Here is a 22230-nt window from a genome sequence, read left to right as displayed (position 1 = left end):
TTTCTTCCATTTGTTTAATGTGGAAAGTGATTCCAGCACAGCTGACAAACCTCAGGCATCCTATTGGCAAAGGAACAGCAAAGCCATCATGGTATGTTGGCTTTTGCTCAAGTAGACTCCCCTGAACTTCATCTGGGATCTAACAGCACTACTCCAATAACTTGTACGAATGGGAAACTCTAAAGATGATGGTTAGAAGAAGTAATCTTGCATCAGAAGGTGTTGACCAGAACTTCTAACAGGCAACAGCAGTGGAGAGACAGGGTAACTCCCTTAGAAATGCGAGACTTCATTTGCTCATGGAATATTTTCCACTCTATGCTTTCTGAAGCGAGTGATATTTATGGCATATTGAAGACAGAGATAACCATTTAATTATGTTCAGTATGTAGACCGCTGTCTGAGAGGGATTTGTGTAACACCACCACACTGAACTTCATTCATATACTCTTAAAGGAAAATGAGAAGTCCTCATAGCAGAGGTTCCTAAAGCTTGGAAATTGATGATGATGATACTTGTACAGGTCAAGCCAAAGAGGTACATCTCAGAAACAGCTCCTGACTTTTTGCCTGCATACAGGTACTTACCTGAGCTACACGGAGCAGTGTGATGGCTATGGCCAGATGAGATAATTGGTGCTTGCTGCTGCCTGCAGTAGCACTGCCAGGTCTCCACCTGCTCTGTAAGCCATGCCAACACCTCGACCTGTACTTCTGGCTTGAGATGCTGGAGCAGCACCCAGACAAGGGAGTGGTAGGAAATATCGGATCATTAAGGTGGAATTTAATTTAGGTGGACAAAGGAATGCAGTGGAGGTCCTAGTTAGTGGGTGTGAGGAAGGTAACAATGACAGGGAGCTGGAGTCTTCTTTGGAAGGGTGGAGGGATAAGAGTGTGCAATGAAAACAACGGGGAGGAAAAGATGCCATGTTTCCTCCCCCTATGTGCCAGGCCATGCACAGATCTCAGCTGCAGACACTGGCATATCACCGCTCTACATAAACCAGCAAGCACAATTCAATTCCTCTGAATTCCCCAATACACAGAGGCTGCATTGGTTTTAAAATAGGTTCCCATCTCCTAAAGGGTCACCTGCAAAGACATTTAAAGAACTTACTCCTTCCACACTGGTAAACATAAGAAAAAGGTCAAGGGGTAAAAAGCAAGAGGATAAAGATCTAGAAGATCTGGAAAAAGGAAAAGACCTTAAAACAGGCAAAAAATTATATTTCTTTAAGAACAATTTGAAGAGGAATCTCAGAAAATGCCACATAGTGGAACAGGTAAGAAAAAAGGATTATGCATTTTTCAAGATAGGAAATTATGATTTGTTCAACGTTTTAAAGTTACACATAGTTGCAAGGTCCCTGTATGTGTTCCCCTGATGGGGGGACTGTGCTGCGGAAACAGGCCAATATTTATTAGAAAATATTGTTAGCAAAATTGGGCAGATTTTACTAATAGCTGATGACTATTCACACAGTGCACTCAGTTATCCCTCTCCTACAGTTCACTCCGGCAACAACTCCTGTCAACCTGCTAGAGCAACAGTCAGGAGGCCAAGCCCAGCCAGAGGGGATCAGACTTAGTTGCCTGTTGAACCTACTCACATAAACTGATACAGAAGGAGCTTCTATGACAATATTCCTTGAAATGCTGTAAAACATTGATTTAATTCTGAATGAATACTGACTGAAAAAAGAAAAAAACAAACAAAACAAGAATTGAGCAAGAGGGATGTGAGAAAGCAAGCCAAAAAGCCAAGCAACTAAGTGACAAAAGGCAGTAAAGCAAAGGCAATCTGCAGAAAACAAACACAACATCTTCTAGAAGCTCATCATATAGTTATACTACGAAAAGCAATACACATAGCTGTCAGTTTGAAGGACCAAGGAGAAAAAGTTAGAACAGAATGTTATTAAGGTGATTTAAATCAAATGCCTTCTAGTACATTTGACAACGTATTTTCAAAACTTTGTTTCAGGGAGCTGTATGTCCCATGTGGGCGCAGAGCCCTGTCTTCTGCTACTGTGTCTCAGTGGACTGGATGCTTGCTACCATACTGCGCAGATCTTTTTTACTCCCCCCCACCAAGGGCTGGGAATGTGATATTGCATGAAAACAATTTGCAGTATAGGCTTCCAGCCACCTATTATTGCTTCAAATATCCTCAGCAGTTATAGAAAACAACTTCAAAACCGACTTATTTTTAGTAACCGAAAGAATTCAAGCAAACCAATTGTGGCTGCTATCCAGGCATTTACTGAGTGGAGAATAACTTGACAAATTACAGAAATGGACAAACTCAGAGTGTAAATCAGAAAACAGTGTATATCACTATTTACATATATGCTTTCCTGTTGAAAAGATGAACTGAATGATTAAGGCTTCCAGCGTCAAAGGAAAGAACTGCTATTTTTATGAGCTGTGCATGAATCACAAAAACCAAAACAAACCCCCTCCATAGACTTAGCAGTTGGGCAGATTTCTCAACTTACTGTTAACTAACAGCCCAGCCCTGTGCTGTCTCACTGGTCCTGGGTAAGTCCTCTGCACCTACTCAGGGCTGGGCTCTGCAGCAGTACGTGGAAGGCACAGAGACAAAGACTCAAAGCAACAAAATCAAGTAACAGAGCTGAGTTTAGTACTATCTCCACTCCAAACCTGTGGCAAATGCCCTAGTTTGACCTGGAGTGCTTCATAAGGGAGGCAGTCCCAGAAGTTGCGAGATGCTGCTACTGAGCACATGACAGAGCTTCCCATCTCTTTTGCTCTTGCCATTTTGAACATGGCTTTGTCCCAGCCATTCTGCTTCTCTGTCAGTGCTCCAATTTCAAGTCACCTATTGACATGAAAAAGGTCTTAGAGACTTCTTATAAAACTCTGTTCCCTCCTTCTCATTTACGAACCAACCGATCTTTTTTTAGTCATTTACATATAAAGTAAATCCGAGCATGTCCTACTTAACAACTTAGTAGGAAAGAACATGCATCCCTCCTCAGAGAGATGACTTCTACCCTGCTTGGGAAGCCACTAGATTTTTCTCCCTATAGACCCGTAAACCAACTTCTGTCATTTCTGTTGTCCTCTCCCATCCCTCCTCAACCTTTTGTAAATTGGAGTTTCCAAGATCCAAGGGCCTTGAAGACAATATGCTGGGTTCAAACCTCCAGCCAACTGCAGTGTGACGCCTACCTTTTTGCGGCAGACTACCTGCCCTCCTCCTATTAACAAATATCTTCCCTGCCTTCCTATCCAGTAACTTTGGGATGCAGTAATTATCTTCCAACTCCAAAAGGGTGCAACAGAGCTCAGTTCATGTCATTTTAGTTAGTGTGACAGATTTGGCAAACTTTATTTTTGGCATGCCAAGCAAAGCTAAACCAGTATATCAAGCAGTAGGTGTCAGACCTAATAGGACAAACAGATGAGAATGTGTATTTATCATTCTTTGTATTTATCAGCAGGCTGCCACGTTACACTTAGCTCCACTTCAACCAAAAAAAAATTATCTCTTTGCTTCTTTTTGAGAAAACAGTCTTCCTTCAATTTGAAGCATCCTTTTGTTTAAATTTTAGTTCAGAGTCATTGATGTCTGTATTTCAATTTCTATCACACTATCTAAAAATCTATTCTACCCGTATTGTCAGTGCCTACACCTGTTGCCTTCTACATCTAATACAATCACCAATTTTGTTCAGCACCTGTCTCTGGTTTGCACATATGACTGCAGTTTACTACTGATGTACTTCTGTAGGTAGTTATTTATTATGCATTTTGATGTGTTTTTCTGGTAGGCATTATACCATTTTACTGAATGCACTTGGTTTAAGAATAACTAGAGTTGATCAGGTTTCTGCTTTGTTTCATACACTAAAATCACTTAACACGTTTCTTTTTAAACAAAGTTATGCTGTGGCAAGAAAAGCCAGCACTGACTAAAGTTTCACATTATGAAGAATTTGGCAATAATATTGCCTTAAGGCATTCCAGCCTTAACTGTTTGCTGCTTATTTATATCTCTGGGCTGCCCCTCAGTTTTGCTGGAACAACTCTGGAATCCAATCTGCTATGAAGCGCATGCAGAAAGGGATCTAATTTCAAAGTTACCTTTTTTTTTCAGATTTAAAAAAAGAGATCTGGGGCAGTTCCCTGTTTCAGTACACAGCATGGCCCCATCAACAGTTGGGTTGGCACAACTGGGAAGGCAGGATCTCACTGGCTGGTATTACTGGCAAAAAATGGGTACAGGGAACAACTCCACTGAGTGGGCTGGAATATTAAGCTTTAAACGCAGACATGAACTCCTCAGATATGGTCTAGAGACTAGTTGGGTACAAAGAGATATGGCAGAACACACATCAGCTTTTCCCTGTTCAACATGGAAGGAGTAAGAGACATGTGGAGGACAGCTAGCAGCAACTGCTTCGGACCAAGTCATCCCACCACCAGTTTCCAGTACATTTTTCACTTCCTGTGCCCAGCTTTAGGCTTAATTTTGTAGCTGAACTTTTATAGGCTAATCAGCAACTTATAATTAAAAAGAAGGATCAGGGAAAAAGCATGAAAGTACACATTCAGAGGTCAAAACCCAAAAACCTGTGTCTGTGTTCTGACCCAAGACATTTGCTGAAGTTCTTCTAAGACAGCAAAACCTGAAGTTTAACATGAAGAGTTCTGATGGCATAATAACATGTTGAATTACCCAGGCTGACATTCTTTGAAAACAAGCCTGCCGAACAAGCATGATAAGAAGTGCCCCAAAAGATAACTTCCATAGAAGAGTTACATGGGCAGTTGCAGCAAACTGCGGGACCCTCAGAATAGCTTTAGAGATCTAAAACGTACCAGCTTCAGGACCAGAAAAATACTTAGAACAATGAGTTGGTTTAAAAGCTTTAAAAGACATGCTTAAACTCAAGAAGTAACTTAACATTTAAACGGCACCCTTCACTGCAACCCTTACGCTTTTATATATGCCTGAGAAAAACACAGGTAGCTCTGTTAGGGTGCTTGAGATTAGACGGGCTGAATGCCCCTCTATTGTAGAATTAGTTTTTCAGATCTCTCTTTACAGTGAGTGAAGAAAACAAAGCATATCAGAGAATATTTAGGAAAAATCAGTTGGATGGCCATGTGGAAGGAGATAAATGTTCCTACCAACCCTCTGTTCTAACACACTGCTCTGCTATGAGCACACAGCTGTGCCTGCAAATTGTCTAGCTTAATGACCAGTGATCTTTGCTAAGTTACAGAATTCAGTAGCTTTCTTTAAAAAGTAAAAATAATCTCTAAAACAGTGCAACATTCACTATCTATGTCTATCTCAGACCAGGAAAGAAGCAAGGACATGCCTGGAAAGCAAGCATGCAAATTCTTGCCCCTGGGAGAGAATGACCTTGCTGGGTGTCCGTTGGCTGGAGACCAACTTCAGAGAAAAAAGACCTGGTGGTCTTGGTGGACAAGAAGTTGGAAAACACTCAGCCGTATGCCCTTGCAGTAGAGAAGGGCAACCCTACACTGGGCTGGGTTTGCAGATCCAGGACAGTAATTATTCCCCTGTATTCAGGGCTTGCGAAAGTGAAGTACCTGTATACTGGGGAGCCACAAACCAGGGATAAACATACTAGAGCCCAGTCTACTATACCAAGATGATTATGGAACTGGAGCACATGATGCAGGAGAGGCTGAGAGTTGGGTTTGTCCAGCCTGAAGAAGAGAAGGCTTAGGGTGTGGGGAGATGTATCATTGCAGCCCACAGCTACCTAGGGAGGGTGTAAAGAAGATGGAGCCAGCATTTCTCAAGGGCACACATTGACATTGCAAGAGGCAATGGGCAAGTTTCAACAGGGCAAATCCTGATTACATGTTAGGAACATGTGTTTTCATCATGAGGGCGGTTGAACATTTGGTCCAGGGAGGCTGGGAAGTCTGAATGTCTTTGAGACATTCAGAGCCCAAGAAGTTCCTGAGCAATCTGATCTGTTTGGTACGGCTTTGAACAGGGGTTGGACAAAATGATCTCTTTCAGTCTGTATCATCCAATGATTCCATGTGAAAGTATCATAACTGCAGGCTGCTCGTTGCCTGCTTGTCTTACCCAGGAAAGAGAGGCCTAGTTAGGGTACTGGACTGCCATCTCAGCCCTTTTGACAGTTCTGGCATATCTTTCTCTGCCTCAAGCTGCTGAACAGGAAAATGGGATTAACTCAAGGACGTAAAGATAGATTCCAGTATCTGTGGCAATGGTAAAAACAGCTAAAGTCTGGTATCTTGATTTTTATTTCAGTCCTTAAGAATCTAAGTATATAATACATAAATATATTTATAATACATAATATCCAATATATAAATCTAAAAACCAAAATTTTGTTGTTTACAGCACTGGTGAAGCAGATGATAGAGTTCTTGGACTCCTCTCTTGTGTGAGCAGAATGGATTACTTGCAGTCAATTACAGATGTACAAACCTACAAAGGCCATAAGGCTATATTTTGTAGAAATGTTCTGTGAACTTCTGATTAGATAAGGTGCTCACATGACAGCTGAAGATACAGTGAAGGGTGTAGCATCACCTCATTTCTACTGCACAGATCACCACATGTGCTCTGAGTCATAAACCAAAAGCCAAAAAAGTTTGAGTGTTTTCCTCTCTCATTTTCACCTAATCAATCCCAGCCATCCAGTTTTCCTAGGTGGCATGTAAGAGTCACTTTTCCATAGACCCACAGTGCAACAAACATCCCTGGGTGCCAGTCTCTGCTGAAAGGACTATGTTAATCTTTTACATTTCTTAATCAGTGGAGAAAAGTGGTCAGGTGGTCCCAATGACATAATCACAGCCAGGTGGTCATGAAACTCTCTGGAGGAGCATGTTTTAAGCCTTCTCCGAACTGCTGAGGGGCAGATACCCTTTAGTATCTGGCATTTTGAGTCAGTCCTTCAACCATGCTCATCTACAAGGTGGAGGAATGGCACACCATTATTTCACACTCTTCTGCATGTATGTTGACTGAAAGCAGTCAGTGATTGCTGTGTTTGGCACAGGTAACATTATCTGTGTGTGTTGGTAGGATTGGATTCCTTGGGGGAGTAGGCAGAGAAATGCTATTTGGTATTTATTTATGTTTCACAAGCGTGAGCACTGATTTGGTTACCCTACTCAGATGACAGTAGCTCTGATCACTAAGAGAAGTAAAACTTTACTGACAAATATAATAGCTACCTATATTCTCTGTAAGGATCAGAAGCTTGCAATTGTAAAATGTCTATCAAACTGGGGGCAGCCTTGCATCCTGCCTGAAAAATGGGAAAGCTAAAATGCACCGAAGCTTGAGGACACTTGCATTGCAGTAATGACTCCATACAAGTAATTAGTAGAACAAAAATTCCAGAATCTGTGTATTTGACACAAAAGGAGCACTGAGCCAACAGAGGTTTTTGGATCCTGAGTGTTTATAAAGCTGGAAACTAGAAAGGGATCTCTACTTTATATTAAGGGAAACGAAGAGTGTCATTGGGGAGTTCTTCAAAGCAGGACTGTATTTGGAAGCTGCATAAATACCTTTTACTCCTTCAGTTATAACAACATTGCCACCTGATCACAGCTTGTGAGCTTCAAGTTGAAGGAATACATTCTAGTGTGCGAGATAAGAGTGACAGCTTGTTATCTCATTTAGGTACTCCATGATACTACAGAATTAAAGCAAGTTATATGGGAGGGGGTTCAAAAGGTTGGCTGTCAAACTTCAACCTCACAAGTTAACGTTGCTTTGTTCTGAAAGGATAGTTTGTATTTGAAGTCTACCAAACCAGAAGTTTCTGGGCTGCATTTGTGAGCTGTGGTATTTCCTCCAAGAGGCTGCAATGCAGAGCTAACAAGACTTATTATTTCTTTATGTTGTTCTGGAGACAAGAGACATGGAACAAAGTGAACCAGTGTACTAACCTGAAGGCATGTGCATCACTTCTGCTCATTAGAAAAAAGCTAATTGGGAAGTTTTCAAGTTATTCTACAGTATCAGATTGAATTTAAACTTCCTCAACATTCTGCTCTGGAAAGTTTTTCCTTCAGCACACTGCTGTAAGTACCGATTTGGAGGAGCACTAAAATAATTTCTGTGGTATAAACAATATAAGTGTAGATACTTCTCTCACTGCCTTTCCCAGACACCCATGTTTTCTGTTTGCTGCCCAAACTAAGGAAGAAGAGTCACCACTTAACTGGAGAAACAGATACTTCGAAGTGATTTGCCATTTACATGCACACTATTTCCCTCATAGTTGACTAAACTTCTATACTGGCCGATTTTTCACATCTGGAAGACAAAGCCTTTTAGCTTAGATTGGGAAGCAAAACTCTGGCAGTTTTGGTGTTTGGTTTTTAGTTTTTCTTTTCCTCTTTCATAAACCTGCCAGTACAGCAAATCCTGTGCAGAAGAACCAGTCTTACTGTTTCTTCTCAGGCACGTGCAATCTGCCCTAGACAACCTAGCCCCCGTTAATGGTGCTAGATAAGCTTTCTTCAAACCATAGCACTTTCTGTAGCAGCATCCTCCTAGTAGCTGTTTTTCTTGGGAGTTACCAGAGTATCCTTCAACTGAGCCTGAAAGAGCACTTGGCACACCTCCTGTCTTGCGTAAACTCAGTCTCTTTGCATTCAGGGCTCCCAAGATGGCAACTATCAGATATTTTCGTGCACAACTGCTTTAATAAACAGTGCTAGATATAAAAGACATGTTAGAAAGGTGAACATGTGTTTTGGGGCTCTAAATAAAACTTCTGCAAGTGAAATCCTTATTTCCCAAGCATGCACTCATTTAACAAAGCCCTTCTCTTTTCAGCAAGATTAGTCAGCTATCAGAAGTCCCTGTAACAAGATATTACTGAACTGAACATGCCCAAGGTGAATCAAAGTAGTAACTTGTGGAACGAATGAGCAGCTGGATAGCGTCCGCAGCTGAAGCATCCAACATCAGCTGGAAGCAGGTCTGTTTCTCACAATCCAGTGAGCAGTTTATGTATGCTCGTGGTATAAGTCCAATTTTTCTCCCTTTTTGGTAGTCAGCTTGCTTGTTAACTCACTTAGCAAAAATGCAAGATTCAACCTACGCTTTCCCATAAGATTGGTTTCCCTGCAGGGCCTGTCTCAGGCTTTGCTGCACTCTGCTGCAACTCTCTTACGCCCTTCCATTCCTGGTCAAAACATGCCACACCTTCACATGAGTCAACAGAGCAGGGCAGCATCTCCCGCAGCAAGCTGGGAGGCAGCTGAGAGGAGAGCCCTGCTACGCTTCTGCAAACACAGTGCTTCACTTCAGCATTGGGTAGGATGCTCAGAGAAATGCAGTCTTGGTCCAAAATGTTATTAGAAGATTGCAACAAGCTGCACTTGAGCTTGAATTAACCAGATCAGGCAAGGTCAATTCTGGTGAAATATTCACAGGGACAAATTCTAATTCACCCAGTTATTTAGTTAGCATACGCAAGACAGCTGAAAGTCTTTGCAACGCTCAAATGACACTGTTTGGCAGCTTATCAAACTAAATGTCTTTTGCCTGTTGAGAGCACAAACACATCATTTTACTTCAGCGTTATTCTGTTCTTCCTCAGTGTAATGTGTCGGTTTTGAGAAAGTGCTGTATCCCAGAGAAGGCTGACAGGGTTCAGCTTTTCTACTCCTTTTCAATGACAAATTGATGTTGAAGTTTAATTTCCAGAATATGAAAATGACCGAGATAATATATTTTGACATACGAGATGTGTCAAGAATAATACAGCTGAAGCGGTCTCTACTTTAACCAAGTGACACGATGTTACACTGCGAAGTGCACTATTTTTTAGTGCCAGAAATTCTCCTGCTTTCCTTAGTCAGTACAGATGCTTACAACCTTTTCTTGTTTGAAGCGCTGTGTTCTTTCCCCTACTATTCTACACAAGAAAACAGGACATGCAAGCCAGCGTAACCTTTTTCTGACACCAAGAATGCAATAAATTCAGAAACACAAGTTGCTGCTTCTTTTACAGTTGATTTGTTAATTTGGAATAGAGGCACATGTTTTGGCAGTCCGTGTCCCAGGAGAGGAGGGCTTGTCTCTGCTTGATACCAATGGAAAGGCATCTGGTAACACAGCAAGAGGATCCAACTCAAAGAGAGTTTGTATGTTTATACACACACACAGAGCTATTTATTTGACTGTTGTGGGGCTTAGATGTGGGTGCACGCCATGGGGCAAGCTGAGAGTGAAACCCCTCCATGGTCAATGTGACGCACAAATGGACAACAGGAGATGCCCAAGCAAAGTACTGGGCTCATGCTAGGGACTTGAACAAAAAGGCAAGCCCAGCAAGAAGTGAAAATAAACTCTCCTGGGGACAGTGCAGAAATTCTTCAACTTCAGAAGCCAAAAAATTAGAGAACTAGAAAAGATAGGAGGAAAGGACCCTACTGCACAGGATACATCGGGCATGGAAGGTATATATTATTAAAGCGCTTTAATCTCACCTACGAGCTATCTCTCCTATTGGTAAGTGCTTTTTCTTCTAACATGTATTTTTATGTTCTAATAAAATCAGCTTTGTGGGCTGCAAGTCTCTAACACTTCACTTACGTTCATGTAATAGAAAACAGTGGGTCGTTCCCCCCTAAAGCTCAGGCCAGCTCCAGGCCCCGCTGCAGCACTTCGCAAGCACACAGGCTGATACCCAGCTCCCATCAATTACTTCTGAGCAGGCTCACCAGCACCTCCCAGGACCAGCCTGTACACTCAGGGCTATGAGAAAGGCAGAAATACCATTCAGTTTTACCTCAGACATTGCTCTGAGCAAAGGTTTTCCTGAAATTTCATATTTTAGAACTGAGTTATCAAATGTAAACTGGTCATCACGAAAAAAATACATAAACACCACACTGCACAGTGGGACATATAGAGGAAATAATTCAGAGGCTTTATACCCTGTACCAATAATCTTAGTGGATTTAAATGGATGCATTTCGGCTACTGTATAACACGTTTTATTCATGTCTTATTGTGTATCACTGAATTCAATAAAACCTGGAATAAGATCTTTGCGGTCAAAGAGCGGTAAGTCAGCACTTCGAATTTCTTGCAGTAGCACACAGTGAATGCTGTAACAAAGCAGCATCAACTCCTCTGTGCCACATTGTTTTAATGGACAGAAACTGTACCAGTAGCTACATGTTCCTTTCAGAGGAAAAGAAGAGATATCACTGCCATCGGTCAGACAAACGTTTCTTGTTGCTCCATTCCACAGCTACATAATAAGTTCCCTGTCGTTTGACAAGCCCATCGTAGGATTTCTCTATCTGGTTTTCTAGCATGATCACATGTCGTCTGTAGTCTCTGCATCCCAGTGAAGGATTATTGCTGCAGCAGAGATGATACATCATCCTAAAGTAAGTCATACACAAGACACTAATCACATCCTTTACTTGATGTGGCCTTCAAGCATCTTACAAACACACCTCAAAAATGTTGTCTCAGGCCAAGTGACACCTGACTGGTAGTTATATTTTTTTCTCAGTTTGTTATTTAGATCTCAGTTATCTAAGGAGAGCTTTCATTGTATACCGCGTTCTTTCTGACTCTCCTTCCAGCTTGCACAAAGGAGCTGAACTTCAGGCTTCTTCCTCGTGATGGAAATTGTTGCCTATATGCATGACTGTCAGGTGGACAACAACTGAAAAAACTCAAGTCTACAAGACTTACTGTTTAAGCTCAGCAACTTTGTTTGACTTCAACTAAACTAGGGCAGCAAAAGCCAGCTGACTTTTTCCGCTGACAGCACTGCCCTGAGAAAAAACATTATTTAAGGAAATCCAGTCATGTTAAAGAAACTGCAGGGATTTTAGGATCTGTAAAACCCCTCTGATTTCAGGATCCCACAATCTAAATAAATGACAGCTGAACAGGAGAATCCATAGCAGTGTGCTGATTCATAAAGCAGTTAAGACACCCAGCTACGCAGGGTCAGCTCAGGTCTTCTCAGCGGTACAGGTAAAACTGACTTGGGCGGATCCAGGAATGTAGAGAAAAATGCATTTCCCTCCTCATCCTGAAGTCAGAAAACTCACTTTCTTAATGGTGGCAGAAGAAATGATGGGAAAGGAGGAGAGACACTGAAGACTGTGCAGGGCCAGCGAGGCTTAAAGGCTGGGCCAACACTCAGAAGCTGTTGCTGTGACGGGGCCTCTCTCCTTCTACTCTGCCTTCTTCATCCTCCTGGGAACTTCCCTCCTTCCCTTGGACCCCCTCAAGCCACCCATGTCAGCCCCTTCCCTTCGACCACCCCTCCACCTCCACATCCACCCCAGCTAAACCTGCAAGCCACCCCACATCCCTCCCCCAGCTCAGCTCTGAACGCACTTGTGTTGCCATGCATGAATTAAGGAGAGAGAACCCAGAGCAAGACTTAATTTTAGCATCCACCCAAATATGCTGAAGTTTTGTGCTTGAATCTTCTCATAGCAAAAGTATTTAAATGTGAAGGGACTAACACTATACCACGTCAGAGTAATCCAACTGTTAGTGTCAGTCTTCATACACCACCTTGAAGAAATAAGTTACCAAGATTGTTGTTGTCCATCTGCCTGTTAATTACTCAGTTCGCCACCAAGAAATCATCTTTGTGGACTTTCTGCATTTAGTACATATGTGGCTCCAAAAATCACAATCAGGACAGGAAAATGGCACCCTTAAGCTTGTAGTTTGGCTACTCAAAAGTAGTTTTTGAAGATTTATCTAAATTTATCAAATATAATGTCATCAGCCATAGGACAGTTGGTGTCCCTTAACTCATTTGTGCTGAATAGAAGGTTAGTGTCAGAATTACCCTGGATAAGGATTTTAGTCCATGAATATTGCTTTTCAATTCACAAACTGACAGAAGTCACTTTAATCCCTGCTTAGTGGGGTGACCAAATTTACAAACGCATGTCAAGCTATACAGTGATGTCAAAAAGTAAGCAACTCTACCGTACCCACTTGAAAAAGCTCAAACTTTCTCCCTGATTCAGAAAACCCATTCAAATGTATCCAAGAGCAGAGACATCTAAGATTCACTGCCAGTATTTTCCTCCTCCTTCATCTCTCCCATTTACTGTACTAATACAACAACAGATAACAACAAATATTTTTTAACAGTTTGGTCTACATCAGGCACTTAAAATGAATGCAATGCACTTAAAAATACCTATGAACCATCTGACTGCAGCATGTCAAGCTCCCGGAAGAATGGCAGTGGATAAAGCCAAGGGGACTCCCTTGCAGGGGACGGCTACGCTGTCAAACACGACTCCTTTCACCACAATCCAGCACAGCCAGAATTTGTGACATATCAGTAAAAACACATGGTAAAAAGCAGAAGTGACCACACTGCTCAAGTTAAGCATCTTACAAGTTTAATAGTGACAGCAAAAGCTCCAAAGAAAAACCACAGCATTACCAAGGTGGAAAATGTGTCTATTCAAACGCAAGATGCATTTATTTTCTCATGTCTACTAATCACACAAAACCAAAATACTCTGACAGCCTCTTCAACTTACGTCATACCGTTTTGCCCAAGAGGCCATCAGTCATCTTTTTGCTAGCTACATTAATTCACAGTTTTGCTTACAGCTTGAAAAAGAGATCCCATCAACACCACCAGTTTTGTGGAAACCATTACTCTGTTTATTTTTATAACATGTGGTAGTTATATTAGTATATCTGGAGAACAACTAGTAGACTAGTGACCCTCAAATACTTCCCATGTTTTGGGTGCCATGAATAAAAAAAAATAATAGTGACTTCTACTCCTTCTACATTGAAGGCTCACAAGAGAAAACTTACTATTCTTCTCCAATCTAGTTATGTATAGATAAAGTAACTAGAGGAAAAAGTTAACTTTTAAGATACTTGTCTCTGGTTGCTTATTAAGTTTTCAAAGAAGTCCAGACTTCCTTCCATTTTCTCAGAGCTCCTAAAAAGTATTTTCAAGGCTTATTCCCCTCTTTCCAATTCCTTACATTTCTGCTTTACCATCACAGCAGCAATAAGTCCAGAGCTAGGTAACAAGTGTAATGAGATCGGTATTTTTTATGCTGACTAGTATTCTTGACACATCCACGCTACATACCCTACATTGTTGTTGATAACTTTTCCATACAATGCATTTGAATTCAGTTGATTATGAAAGATTTCACACAGTCAGCTTGTAAACTGATACAGACCCGTCTACAGAATTATTGTACAAACATGAACACCTGTGTTCAATAGCAAACAAACCTTTATAGCAACTAATTTCATTTAGAGACATTCACAGTAACTCACGAGACCTCTGCTGAACAGAACAACTCATAAGCAATTATTTGCATGTGTACATAAGGAAACAGAAATACAGTATAAACCAAAAGTTATGGCAGGATTCCTGGGTGTATCAAAAACTCATGACTAAGTCACAGCAATTGTGGAATAAAGCATGGCATATCTTCTGTTTGTATGCTTGGGAAATTAATATTAGAGTGACTTATGAACAGCAGCACAATTACAACAGCCACATTAACTTTAGTGATGTGGAGAGGTGGTGCAAATTAGCCCTCAAAGTCATCAGTCTTAAAAACCTGACCACCCTATGACAAATAGCAACCTCTGCAAACTCTAAGAAGTTTGGGGATGTTTTTTTTAAGGTTGTTTTTTCTCCATTTGAGCTAGTTTTATAGGAGTACAAAACTATAGAGAACAAAACTCCAATTGTACAAGGCACAGAAAACACATACCTTGGAAACTACAGTAATACTCAGCTCTCTGTCATAGAAATATCATGTGTAAAAATGAACTAAAGTAGTAAAGCAGACTCCATGACTTACCGCACCTCGCTGTTTCAAAGACGCATTTAGAGGAGCATCCCCACTATGGGAACCTTTATGAGGCCTTGACATAGTAGAAATTTTTTTTTTTTTTAAAAGATAAAACCTTGTTAAATAAAACCACCAGTTGTCATAGGCTGGTAGAAAAGAGCTTCCCTAAGAAAACTTCCTTTTATAAACCTCACCATGGGTGTGGCTAAATGACTAGCTCCACCCTTCATCCCACTCAGAAACTCAGAGAGCCTATAAAAAACTTTGCTACAGCAATATAATAATTCTGTCAACTTGTCATGTGCTCTGTTTAAAAACAGTAGATAACTAGTTGATAGTTTCACAAGCTAGTGGGAAAAATGTAAATAAATAACATTAAAGTTGTCTCTAGTATTTGCATTTCCTACAACATGGTCTAGAAACATTCAGTGGGTGAGCTTGCTTTGTTGTTTGCTTTTTAAAAGCACTGCTGTAACAACTTGGGGGAAGTCTAACAGCTTTTAGTGTTTATTTGTATTAGAGATGCATTATATTGAAACCCAACACATCTATGGACTTGCAGCAATTGCTGTTTACATCACTGCAACCTATCAAGGGCCTCCACCACCACTGAAGGCTCCTGCTTTCACCACTTACATCATGAAGATGATGCAAGATCAAAGCCCTTTGCATGCCTCATTAAATTACACACACGCCTTTGCTGTCGACAGGCCGCCACCAATAAAAACTAGATTCTGTTCCTTTGTCCTCTAACTACTCTACATCTTAAAAAAAACAGGTCTAGTTTCTTTTTTCTTGAGGCCTAATTCAAGAGGATGGGGAGACGGACTAATATGTTGCCTCTAAGGTAATATTGCCTGCAGGGTTATATATTGCCTTGGCATGAAATACAAATACATCTAGTTGTCTGCACCCTTGTTTCTTACTCAAGGTTTTGTACTATCACAACTGATAGTTTTTGTATTTAAAAATACAAGTATAAGGAACCATAAGCGTAGTGCTTAAGGTTTGGGTTTTTTTTCCAGTGAACAGTTGAGGTTATCCTGGCACTGCTGCAGGAGCTTGGGTGTGAAATTGGAGTTCTTGAGGTGTTTGGCAGGAGCTCAACTATGCTTCTATCATCTGGGTTTGCTTTCAAGGGAGCGATTAGGAAATTATGTTCTTGTTAACAAGATCTGTGCAAGTAACGGCTATTATGCCCAACATTTCCTCTATTTAAGCTGAAGTGATTGTTCCATCTTGATATGAAGAGTTGAGGTATTTTCTTGAGAATTAGTGATCTGGGCCAAATCTTAACTTTAAGAAGTATTACAAGAAGAACTTTCATTCCTTTGCACAGTACCAGGCCATTTCTGTCTGAAAATGCTAACTGCTCTTTAAAATATATGTATCAACGTGTCAGATGGAGGAAAAAAGCCACCTTCATTACAACAAGAAATTTTGCTTAATAAACTACAGCATTCACTTTTCATTGCTTCTGTACCTCTGCAGGCAAGATAAAGCATCTTTTACTTTAAAAATCCATATTTAAAGGACAGATACCCATGTCCCTTTCTGTGGCTGAAAGTCTGTAATCTCATGCTCTACTATACATGAATGCAAAAGTTCTGCAGCGTTCTCCAAGGGCAATAAAACCATTTCACCCTTTAAAGAAAGTCTGATGATTCTGGGAAAAAGATAACATCTTGGCGAGTTCACAGATTAAACATAGCATGCAAGAGCAAAGAAAGCAGTTCTATTTAAATGCCGAGATGGGAGAAATAGAGACAAGCTCATTTTCTTTCCTACCACTGTGAGGTCCTCTGGCAGAGATGCGCACAGCATCCGCTTCAGCAATGACTGACGAAACAGATCATCTCCAACATCCTTGGTTGAGTTCTCACTTATTTTGAGTTGATGTTCCCCAGGCATAGTGGGGGAATCCAGAGGTGTGGGAGAAGGGAAGAGGAATATCACAGCAGACTGGCAAAACCAGAAATCAAGACTTTTACAAGGGCAAGTAGTGGCAGGACAAGGGGGAATGGTTTTAAACTGAAAGAGGGTAGATTTAGATTAGATATTAGGAAGAAATTCTTTACTGTGAGGGTAGTGAGACACTGGAACAGGTTGCCCAGAGAAGCTGTGGATGCCCCCTCCCTGGCAGTGTTCAAGGCCAGGTTGGATGGGGCTTTGAGCAACCTGGTCTAGCGAAAGGTGTCCCTGCCTGTGGCAGGGGGGTTGGAACTAGATGCTCTTTAAGGTCCCTTCCAACCCAAACCATTCTATGATTCTATGATTCTAAGATACGAGCACTAGTGTGTTGTGCTTAGCGCACTCAACTCTGTGCTGATGCACTTCCTCGGATGGGGCTTGAAACCACGTTCTGTTTAGAAATACAGGACTGGGAAGATACCTGAGATGCTTTAACTTTTAAAGGATCTGCTGTTTTAGCTAGTAGTAACTATAGCCTAATACTAAAACATGAAATGGTGAAACTGAGTACGGTCTGATCTGTAGCAGCTAGCTAATAAGATGAAAAGAGAAAGTGCTCAGTGCCTGGGATTCACTCCTAATAAACCCCGCACATGCAAAAAAAATATTAAAAAATATTATTTTCTGAATATCACCAACACCTCTTACAACTATAAGGGCACACCTGCACTACCTGCCAAAACTACTTTATTATTGCCCTAATAGCAAACACGGCATTATGCTGCTGTAAGAGCAACCACACTTTTTGTCATTATAACCAGATGAAATTGCTAAAGCTTTGTTGACCAGATCGTATTTTAGCAGTCAAAACTAGGAGAGGTGAGTACGCAGCTGCAAGCAAGGGGCTAGTAGGTTAGTTCTCACTGAGAAGGCTCTTCAGTCGTATCCATCTCCCTTGATGTCATCTTGCTTTTGCCAGCTATTACTATGAAAAGGCAAGCCTTAAAAACACATTTGCTTTCCTGAGCAAGGACGGCTGCAAGAGCTTCTCAAAATCCGCTCATATTTAGCAAGGCATAAATTTTAAAGTACAGAATTCGCCTGGCTGCTAACACTGCAGGTTCAGGGGAAAACTTAGACTGAGTTTTAGCCCCGTTTTGTTGCACAGTTGCTTCTCTCTCCACAGCCACCTGGGTCAAAAGCTCTCGGTTTGACAAAGCACTGTGTTCAAGCCCTGAACGCAGAGGCTTCTTCTCACTCCTCTTGGTAAGGTACAGCGTTTTCTGGCCCCACTGCACGGCTGGGTAAGGCTGCATGGGGTGAGGCTCAGCCCCAAATCCCTGCCGTACCCCTCTCCTGGTGCCGGGCCTTCCCTCCTGCACCCACCATCAGCCTGGGATACAGGGGTTCGCTGTCAAACAGAGGCCAAGACTCTGCCTGGTAGAAGAGGGGTTTAGAGTCAGCGTTTAGGCATCACAGGCAGTCACAGGCAGGAGCCCACGTCAGCAAGGTGCTGTGACGGACAGAGTTTGTATGCCTTAAACAACTTGTTTGACAACTCTGGCTGGAGGAGGGTATGCATACTACGGAGGCCTGAAAGTCTGGCAAGAGATAAGGGTCTTGGGAACAGAACAATACCCCTGCTGTGCCTCAATTGTTGTGATTTACAACTCTGGCTGGAGGAAGAGATAAGTCCTGCGGAAGCGGGATGGTATCTTTTCCTTGGGACCAGCCTACATGTGCAACAACTTTGCAAGGCCTCAGCCACGCTTGTGCAGAAGCGGGGTCATACAGCGGACACCACAAATAGGCGATCACGACCACCAGACACCCCTTGGGGGACCACCGACTCATTTCGAGAACAATCTAAGACTGCAAAGCGCAGGCGTCCCAATTAGCATGGGAAGCGAGCAGAGGGGGGGAGACAAGAGGGATGTTACCACCCTCTCCTATCTCCCATGCAAATGACCTAAAGTATTTAGACCTTCTCACTTGGGATGCTGGCACGTGCTCCCGCCCGCCACCTGAGGACCGATCCTGTAAGCGGTTTACCAAAGGAGCAACTCTGCAAGCAACTTACCAACACTACGAACAACTTACATCGCTGGATCCCAGGGTGGTGATATCTCTTTCCTTCTCTCTCATAATCTCTATCCTCTTTCTCTTTTCCCTCTTCCCTCTCTCTTTTGGCAGCAATCTTTAGAAACCCAAGACACTTACAACCATGCCACTTTCCCTGTATTAATAAATTGTTCTTAATTTCATACCAGTTATTTGGTGTCGTTTCACCTTAATTTACTCCAAGGGATTTATGAACTAGTTGCGACCAGGTCATAACAGGTGCCCATCAGCATTAAGGGCCGGTCTCTGTGGCGCAATCGGTTAGCGCGTTCGGCTGTTAACCGAAAGGTTGGTGGTTCGAGCCCACCCAGGGACGGCTGGCCCCTTCTACGTCCTTTAGAACCCAAACAAACAATTCTATGATACTATAAAAAGAGGAGGCTACCCAGGCCCCGCCCTGGCAAAGGAAGGAGACAAGCATTGCTGCCAATTTTGTGACTGAAGTCAGGATGCAGCTACAGGGGAGAGACAACACAACACACAGATAAAGAATGTGAAAAATGTCAGAAGAGGGACTACATATGAGAAGGAAAGAAGCTGCCGAGGAGGCAGCAGTGAATGGGTGTGGGGTTCTTTCCAGGCACAAAAACAACCACCCCAAGATGGCTGAAAGCCCAGACCTTTTGTTTTCTTAATAGAGTTTTTTGTCTTCATCTGGAATGACTTAATCTACACTTCAAGAGACAGCCAGCCTAGAGCTGCTGTTTGAAACCTCAGCAAATGCAGTTTTCCTCTGACATTCCCCAGACTGTCTTCAGCTGCACCTTGCAACCCTTGCTTCCCCTACAGAAATCTATATTCCTAGCAGATTTCCTGTGGCTTGCTCAAGAGATGTGAAGATCTTCACAACCAATTGCCAACGTCTAGTTTCTCCTATCTCTAAATTTCCTGCTTTTTTTTTGTAAATATCTCTCATGATAATGGTTGACAACGAAGCTCATGAGGGAGTTAAAGGGTTAATGGAGTTGAAAGAAGTAGAACAGAACCAATTGTAAGCAGTTACTGAAGTTACTAATGGCTGAGAACTTGAGCTGCAGGAAAAAGATGTAGAAGTTTGCAGAAAAAAAATAAACAAACAGTTGTAAGGCTTAGTCTGTATGTAGTGCACACTTTGTGTCAGGTTTTTTAAATATCCAATTGTTTGGTAATAACTACATTATTTAGCTTTGCAGCAGACCTCCATACTAACCTGTTGAAGCAGAACAGAACTGCATGAGTGGCACATCCTGCCCTGGCCACTGACCACTCCAGGGAAACCTCACAGCACGTGATGCTGTGTGAGCATCTAACACCAAGGCAACTATTTGCTCTGTTGGTGCCGTCTACTAGTTAGCGTTTAAGCAGTAATCCTGATAAGATAGGAGCTCTCTGCTGCCTCTGTTATTAGCTTAATTACAAACAAGTCACCTGTTCTCCTTTTGTGTATAGGTCTATTAATACTAAGGATGTGCTCATGCCATCTGCCAATGAGCTGTTGCCAATTTTACAAAGCAAAGCCAAAAATATTTGCAGGTATTTGGAAATGTATTTATTTGGCCATCAAATCCACAAGACCAAAACACTGCCAAACAATATTTGCATTTGCAGGTACTCCTGCAAGACAATGTCTTCTGAACTAATATCACACATGAAGAACTCTGATGGAAATCAAGAGAGGTATTCATCTATTGCTTCAGTTTTGCCTCTTAGTCAGGGTGTTTGCCTCTGACTTGCAAATATTCTTGGATTCAGAATCGTAAGCTCATCAAGGGATGCCATATTCCCAGCAGAGATGAGTCATGGGATCCAAGGTTAGTTTCAAGTGCCATATTGCAGTGAAGCTTCAAGAATGAGTTTACTCACAGCATTTCTACTTAGTCTGAATATTGTAAAGCCAAACAAAACAAATTGTTTTCCTTTGATAAATCTTGACATGCTTTGCTTCCAGTGTGATTCAAAATGGCTGAAGAGATTGTTACTACTATATATTCAACCCAGTATTAATACATAAAATGGTTATCAGATCAAAGCCTATTCTAATAAAATTCCTCTGGAAGGAGTAGCCTGAGAAGATACTCGGCCATTTCACACTAGATGTTGCATAACCAAACCATGTGGTGAAATGACAGTTTTTTCCTTGCTGGCTTCAACATTTCTATCAAGATTTACTAGATGAGAACACCTTAGGTGTCTGAAGCTTATAGCTGATAGACCTGCATGTTACATCCTTCCTCCCTTCTCACCTGTCAAATTTATGCGGGATTTGTATTTTCTGGCAACCTGTTATTTTTATGTGTTTTGGCATAGGTAATCAGATTAACCTGAAAGCTTGTCATTTATGTGTATGGTAGATCACCCAGTGTTAGGACCCTACTAATTTTATCCCTTCTGGAAAAAAAGAGTAAATTTGAGTAAATTATGTACTCAATATATGAAATTGCCTTGCTGAAGAAATACTACTGGCTTCCTCACAGAAGGTGGAAAAGTAACATGGTGAGCCATTCTCAGAGAGACTGGGTTGAAGATGAGGTTCCTGTAAAGCATTAGAACTGTTCCTAGACTTTAAATATGATACATTTAGAATGTGGGGTCATTCAAGTTTCAGTGGAGTGAAGCTGGATGAATGCAAAGCTCTTCAGCACAAGACACGGGATCTTCTGGGACTGAGGAGGCATTCAACCAGGAACATCAAGGCTTTCCCCACAAACTTTGCCATGTTTTCATCTTCTCTACCACCCCTCCTCCTCCTCTTCACCACCGTCAGGCATCTTTACCAGACCACTGTGGAGCATTGTCCCCTCTTCAGGGCAGCAGCTGCTGATCAGATTTGAGCATGCTTTCCCCGCCTGAATCACAGAATCACAGAATCAACCAGGTTGGAAGAGACCTCAGGGATCATCGAGTCCAACCGTTGCCCTGACACCACCCTATCAACTAGACCATGGCACTAAGTGCCATGTCCAGTCTTTTCTTAAACACATCCAGAGATGGTGACTCCACAACCTCCCTGGGCAGCCCATTCCAATGTCTAATAACCCTTTCTGAAAAGAAATTCTTCCTAAGGTCCAACCTGAACCTCCCCTCGCGAAGCTTGAGGCTGTGTCCTCTTGTCCTATCGCTGGTTGCCTGGGAGAAGAGGCCGACTCCCACTTCACTACAACCTCCCTTCAGGTAGTTGTAGACTGCAATAAGGTCACCTCGGAGCATCCTCTTCTCCAGGCTAAACAACCCCAGCTCCCTCAGCCGTTCCTCGCAGGTCAGACCCTCCAGACCCTTCACCAGCTTGGTCGCCCTCCTCTGGACTTGTTCCAACACCTCAACATCTTTCTTGAAGTGCAGGACCCAGAACTGAACACAGTATTC

The 22230-nt window shown here is 42.1% G+C and overlaps 1 non-coding gene across 1 annotated transcript; it reads left to right on the top strand.

Annotated features, from left to right (window-relative positions):
• The first annotated feature begins 19130 nt into the window (after positions 1–19130).
• On the top strand, positions 19131–19204 carry TRNAN-GUU (transfer RNA asparagine (anticodon GUU)). Its single transcript has one exon. It is a non-coding gene; the product is annotated as a tRNA-Asn (tRNA).
• The last annotated feature ends 3026 nt before the right edge of the window (positions 19205–22230 follow it).

Source organism: Nyctibius grandis, chromosome 3 (assembly GCF_013368605.1).
Source record: "Nyctibius grandis isolate bNycGra1 chromosome 3, bNycGra1.pri, whole genome shotgun sequence".
Lineage (NCBI taxonomy): Eukaryota > Metazoa > Chordata > Aves > Nyctibiiformes > Nyctibiidae > Nyctibius > Nyctibius grandis.
The sequence above is the reverse complement of the archived record's forward strand: the minus strand, read 5'-3'. Positions and strand labels throughout refer to the sequence as shown.